Source organism: Spinacia oleracea, chromosome 5, assembly GCF_020520425.1.
Source record: "Spinacia oleracea cultivar Varoflay chromosome 5, BTI_SOV_V1, whole genome shotgun sequence".
Classification (NCBI taxonomy): Eukaryota; Viridiplantae; Streptophyta; class Magnoliopsida; order Caryophyllales; family Amaranthaceae; genus Spinacia; species Spinacia oleracea.
Genome location: NC_079491.1, coordinates 27,885,644 through 27,892,613, shown reverse-complemented (window position 1 = coordinate 27,892,613; position 6,970 = coordinate 27,885,644). Strand labels below are relative to the sequence as shown.

The following is a 6,970-nucleotide window of genomic DNA, read 5'->3' as shown; positions in this document are numbered from 1 at the left end:
ATTATTTATCGAATATAGGGATGTTAGTGGGATGGTTTTTTGGAGATCCCCCCTTGCATCCGTCCCAAGTGGGCGGGGTTGAAGAAAGTTTGGTGGGTGACGGGGTTAAAAAGTGAATTCGTCACAGGTGTCGGGGCTATGGTGGATTTTAGATTGGACATGTCTGCGTCGTTAATCTTCATCTAATTGATTATGAATATATATGCATATATAATTGCTACTAACGTACATATTACAATATTTATTTTAATTTATTCAATTACTCTATTCAGACAAACGAATTGTCAAAGACTCTAAAATAGAGTTTTTAAAATTCAAAACTCTTACAAAAAAAAGAGTTGAACCTAAGGATGGGTTTGAGGCGGGTGTGGGTGATGATAGGGGATGAAATTTATTTTGTACCTCCCGAGACACAGATTGGGAGTGGTGGGTATCGTTCCTATCGTTGATGGAGAAGATGGGGAAGAGAATTGTTGATGGATACGCGTCTGTAGAGCCAGCCCCGCTTCAAAGTCATCTCTAAATGAATAAAGTAAGTGGTGTATGTAGGTGCTAAGTGACCAGGTAATGAGGTTGATGGGGTGATCGTGCGAGTATTAAGTAGGTATTACTATCCAATTAGTAAAGGGTGAACGAGATAACTTTATGCTTGACACATGTGGGAATAATTTGTTTTTTTTATATATCTACCCTTATTTGTTTTAATAAATAAGAAATTGAATGACCAATAACATATTTATCAATCCTTAGTTTTAATTTGGAAATATCCATAAGTACTATTTTGATGATATTGTCTACCAGATTTCATATAAATTTATATTTAGATGATTATATCGTGCATCGCACGGGTATTATACTAATTATATCCTAATTCTAATTACCTTAACACTTATCAATGTGTTAAAGATAAATGTAAAAAAAAAAAAAACGGATCATTAGTATCCAACAAGCTGATGTGCTATTAAAGGAAAATTTGCCAATTACAACCCAATAAAGGTTACACTTTGCGAATTACAACCTTAAACTTTCAGTTTTGTGAATTACAACCTCAAACTTAATGCCATACTTTAAATTACAACCCGATGTCATATTCCGGCAAAAACGATCGGATTATGATGTCATTATTATGTTTTATACCGAATTAATAATTCCAAAATAAAAACAAAAAACAGAATCAGATTTTTTATTTTAAAAATCCCCAAAATACAGTGCACATTCACGTCATTCTGCCTAATTTCAACCCTGTAATTTTCTAATCTTTCTTCATTGCGTATGTGTTCATCTTCTATGCACAAACGTCAATGGCACCCCTCAAATAGGATAGTGCCTCTCCTCTGCATAATCAACAGGTAGCAAATTAAACAATCATAAATTACACTCAATTACTCCACAATTCAACAATAAAATCCCTAATTTACACTCAATTACACGCAATTTTTGAAGAATCTCCAACCGAGGAACCCTAAATTTCGAAAAGCCCCAATCCAAGAACCCTAATTTTCAATTAATCCCCTACCGAAAAACCCCCAATTGAAGAACCCAAAATTTTGAAACCCCCAATTCGAAGAACCCTAGATTTCGTCAAAACCCCCAATTTAAGTGTCCATTTTTGTTTTGAAATCCCCAATTCAACTATGATAAGGAAACAGAGAGAGAATTGAAGGAAGAGTTGAGGAGAGGAATTACCTGTCATCATTGTTGAAGCTTCCAACCTTCAACCTGTAATGGTGTCCTCTTATGTTGACAAAATATATAGAGAGATATAGCACACTGAAATAGCATCGAGGGAGTAAATTTATGAAAATCTTAGCATTGAAGTTGAAAAGATGAGTTATTGGGGAGTGAGAGGAGTTGAGCAGAAGTTAATGGGAGGAGGGAATTGTAATCGAAATGATAGTGAATGGATTTTTGGGGACTTTTTTTGTTTTTTTTTTTGAATTTATTATTATGGTTTTTTTTCTTTTTTTTTTTGAATTATTAATTAGGTATAAAATATAATAATGACATCATAATCCGATCGTTTTCGCCGGAATATGACATTGAGTTGTAATTTAAAATACGGGATTAAGTTTGAGGTTGTAATTCGCGAAATTGAAAATTTAAGGTTGTAATTCGCAAAGTGTAAACTTTATTGGGTTGTAATTGACAAATTTTCCGCTATTAAAAGTACTTGTATCAAAGGAGTCTCATCTCTATACTTCACTCGTTTTTTAGAGGCAACATTTATTTTTAACGCTTATCAATTCGTTAAAGATAAATGTAAAATAAAAACGCTTATCAATGCGTTACAGAGTATTTTAGTTACTTTATCTCTAATCATTTTTTATTAAAGTGATATTTTTGTAGTATACTTTACGACGAATCTAACAAGAGCACTATATTTTTCATTCTTAACTAAAATTGTCAATTACAAATTCTGTCTCGAGTCACCGATCAAATAACCTGACCTATACCGCTATACACAACCATAAATAACTCATTTTCCACCTGTAGCTGTACACTGTGTTAAAAATCCAATTTAGGCCTTATTTGGTTGTGAGGAATTGGAAGGAAAAGAAAAGAAAGAAAAGAAAAAATAACGACATTTATTTTTTTCTTGATGGAAAAATTACCAAACAAGATAAAATTAAGAATTTATTCTTTTGCAAAAATTTAAACACTTTTTCTCATTAAGAATCTGTTATGTTCAACTTATTTTGAATTATTTCAGATAAAATAGTTAAATTAAATTTAGATAAATTCAGATTAAATAAGATTTTTTAAAATATTTTCAAATACAAATAAGTTTATTTCAAACACAATTTTTTTTTCCCAATCAAATAAGATCAAATAAATCCAATTAGTAAAACATACACCCGGTTGCGTGTAGCTCTACACGCAACCGGGTCAAAACTACGTCGTTTTGATAGCTTTTACCAGAAAACATTTTAAAAAAATAATTCAAAAAGAAACAAAAACTATCTTCCGGATTTTTTGGGTATCTTTTGGAAGTTAAATTAGGATAAATTTTTAAATCTTAAAAACTGCCAAATAGAAAAGGAAAGATTTAGGGAATCAAATACAAACCTCGTTGATGTCGTCAACACAAAAACCAAATATAAAGAACATATTCATCTCCCGAAAATCGCAAATTAGGCGACACAATTGCTCAAATTCGTAAATTTAATCTTCATCTATTCAAGTAAGTGTGTATTGATATATTATTTTAGTTTGGTTTTTGTATTTTTCTTTGGTTATTTACAACTAAACCCTAGCTTTTTTGTTTTTTGGGGTTTGCAGAAGAAAATGGATTTCCTTTTCAAAAAAGAACATGTCCTTTTATTCCTAGTTATGTGCTTGTAATTGTAATTATGTACTTTTATGGGTAGTAATGTTTTTTTGGTCGTAGTTATGTGCTTATAGTTGTAATCACAAGGTATCTACTTGGAAGTGACTAACTATGATATCAATTGGTAATTTGAGAAGGATTTTGTCCTTAAATGTTATTTTCCATTATTTTGCGTAATTCCGTGCTTCAACTAGTAATCTGATTTGCGATGGGTGGTTGTTCTCTAATGTAGTTCATGGTTTAGAATTAAGAGTTTGGATTTGTTAATAGTCTGTCAAATAATGTGCTTTTAGTTGGAATGACGTACTTTTATATATAGTTATGTACTCCCTCCGTCCCGGAATACTTGATCTGTTTTCCTTATCGGGCCGTCCCTTAATACTTGACCTGTTTCTAAAAATGGAAATATTCTACAATATTATATTATTTCTCACTCCACCTCCATTAACCCACCTACCTCTACTCCATACAAAAAATAATTAAAAATTCAACCCCTACTCTCCCCTAACCCCACCCCTTAACCCACCTCCCACTAACTACATTAAAATAATACCCCACTATCAACTACTACCTATTAAATTAAATAAGTCAATTCAAGCTCCTTAAACTCTGTGCCGGTCAAACCGGGTTGAGTATTCCGGAACGGAGGGAATACTTTTAGTTGGAATGATGTACTTTTACATAAAGCAAATGAATTATTTAAGTAAGGTAACTTTCTTACGGAGTATATTATATTATGAAGGATTTATAATTGATAATAAAGAATCTTTGACTTTTTTATTTAATAAAAATAACTGATTGTTTTTGTAAAGTAACCATGATATGCTTGGTTTTAGGGGGGGAAGGTAGTTATGTGATTTTAATTTATTTATTTTTGGCAAAAAATATCAAAACGACTTAGTTTTAACCCGATTGCGTGTAGAGCTACACGCAACCGGGTACACCTAATAATTTGCGAAATAAATCGAATGCTATTGCTACCTGGATTAAAGTATTAAACTGGAGTTCACAAATCACAACTACTTGAAAAGTAAAAATGATCTTCACAATTTCCCCAAAATTCTCAAACTTTACCTCGTCAATCGTCGTATCATTCCTCGCAAATCTGCAAATCTAAAATTTCATCATTCATCAACTTTACCAAGAATATTGCTCGATAGAGCGTGTTGGAAGTGGAGAGAGATTGTTGGTTTTCCTCCCAAATCAAAAGCAACAATCTCTCTCCACTCTCACCAAGCTCACTTTTACCGGGCATGATTACATCTCTCAAGAACTGAAGAAGGTTAGTGATTTCAATCTGTTAATTTTTTATTCAATTGATTCGTTCTTCAATCAATTCGATTTCCCAGATTTTTCAAAAATCTAATTTGATTTTTCTAAATCCCTATTTGATTGAATTGAACTTATTGATGCAACGATGGCTTTAGTTTGATGGGTTATCCTCAAAAATATTAAAGTTTAAATTGGACTTGATATCAGACAATTGTTCTAGATTTTGAGATTTGTGTTTTCTTCTTGTTTTTTCTCAAAGAATTTAGCTTAAGCAATTTGGGGTTTGATGCGTTCTTCTAGTCCTTTAGTCCAAGCTTAGAGAATGCGATGAATTAAACTGGTTCGATTTCTGGGATTTCTGTTGAGTATTCGATTCCTTGTGTTGAACTGTTGCAAAGTATTGTGGTTGTCAAATATCTAGGGATATTATTCAGATTTCAGACAATTGTTTTTGCAAGGTTAACATAAGTTATGGACGACTGGATTGTTTTTGGATACAACTATTTGGATTGAAGAGAAGGCGATTTTATGTTCACGAGGTTCCATGCATTCTTTTTCAGTGTCTGTTTGATGATTCTTCAAGAGTGGAGATTATTGAGTGTAATTTGAGTTAGTATATAGTAGGAGTACGTTTTAAGAGCTTTATATGTTAACCGATTTCTAGCACCTTTATAGAGCTTGATGGTTTTTATCAGAGAAATTCCTTTTTGCTTGGGAATAATAAAGATTATACAGCAAGGATTATCCAATTTGATGACGAGCTTCCTAATTTGGTCTCGATTGTTTCCTGTTAACTCAAAGCCCAAATTGCGCTTAGGTGTAAATCTTGTTAGGTATGAGTGATTGTGAGAGAGGGTATGCACAAGTTTAGTTACCTCTTGTTAAATTGTTGATTGAGTGTCAGTTTTTGAAGAGGCCTTTCTTGCCATTCAAAGGTCACAAAGTTTATTCTCAGGACTCAACTTTCTCATGTCTGGCTGCTAAGTGCTAAAAGAAGGAAGAACGGAAAACTATGATCAATCTTTAGTCTGGCATTGAATTTTGGCATTGTTGGATGCTGTAAGATTGGAAGATTTTAGTTTTCTAGAGAAGAGAGAAGTAAGAGAGGGCGACTTATACTTAAAGCAATTCTCAAACAAGTATACAAGAAACTCAAGTCCCACTACGAATTTTTTTTTACAGGCCATGCGTCCATTGTTGTTTATTCCTAACTTCAAAGTTTCTCCTGCTCAATATTGAACTTGTGTTGCTTTTGTTGGCTACTTTGACTGCTGCTTTCTAGTGGAATGTGGTGTATTTGTATTGCTATTTGAGAGACATACTTCTCACATATACTTTTCTGTTTTCTAGTTCGATTTTGAAGTTACAAGAACGAGTTGCTTCTTTATAGTTGCTGGCCATTGGTTGACAAGCAAGCTTGAGGTTGAACTTTATATTCGGTAGGAAATTCACTGCGTCAGAAGCTGTTATCAAATGTTTGGTCTCTGAATCAGGTGCTTGGTGTTTCGGCTATTTCCCTGTATGGAACTTGGTTGCCTTTTGATGTTGGACATTTGGATGTGCTTTGTCCAAGATTATTTCTTGCATGACCTTATATTGGGAAGGATGGGGATCTAGAAGACTATAAAAGTTCAGTTTTCACATTAATTGATAACGAATCTGCCCAAAATAAATCAGCATCTGAAACCCTAGACTTTCAGCATATTGGTTTCCAATTAATAATTAATAAATAATTAAAATAATTAAATATAATAAATTCAGGTCTAATAAGTTGAACAGAACGCACCCGGAGTATGGTTTGTTGTGCTCAACTTTGCTGAGGTTATTCTTCTTGTCAAGACTTCTAGGTCACAATGGTTACTCAAAGATTAAAGGAAGTTCAATTGCATAGACTTCTTGTCAACTTTGTTTGAAGTGTGTGATGATTTGTAACTAATAGGAGTCATTTCCTTGTGCTATCAACTACTTCCTGCTTTGGGACAATTATCATTGAATCTTGCAAAATATTTCCCTCTAGGAAGCTTGAATTGTCACTTGATTTCCCACTCATACAGGAAACATGATCATTACAAATTTACAATGTTCAGAGAGAGGACTGTAAAGATCAAACCATCTAGGATAATTTTAATAATTCATGTCACAAACTAGTTGGGTTTTTGTTGATAATTTAGCGGTATCCCTCTATACTAAGAGAAAGAAAGAAAATAAGTTCATATGAGAGCAAGTACATGATTGAGTTGTACCCTGCATGGTTGTATCAGAGTTTTATTTTGTACTTTATGTTGATTTAGAAGATCTTTGCGTCTACCCTTGACCATTGACAAAGTAGAGTACTCTAGCACCGGTTATTGTAATAGTCTCGGACGTCAG

General features: G+C 33.0%; 1 long non-coding RNA gene across 1 annotated transcript; it reads right to left on the bottom strand.

Moving 5' to 3' along the window:
* Positions 1 to 935: 935 nt before the first annotated feature.
* LOC130461171 (uncharacterized) lies at positions 936 to 2,425 on the bottom strand. Its single transcript, XR_008921567.1, has 2 exons — positions 1,687 to 2,425; positions 936 to 1,334 (listed from the first exon to the last, which is right to left on the bottom strand). It is a non-coding gene; the product is annotated as an uncharacterized lncRNA (long non-coding RNA).
* Between the last annotated feature and the right edge of the window lie 4,545 nt (positions 2,426 to 6,970).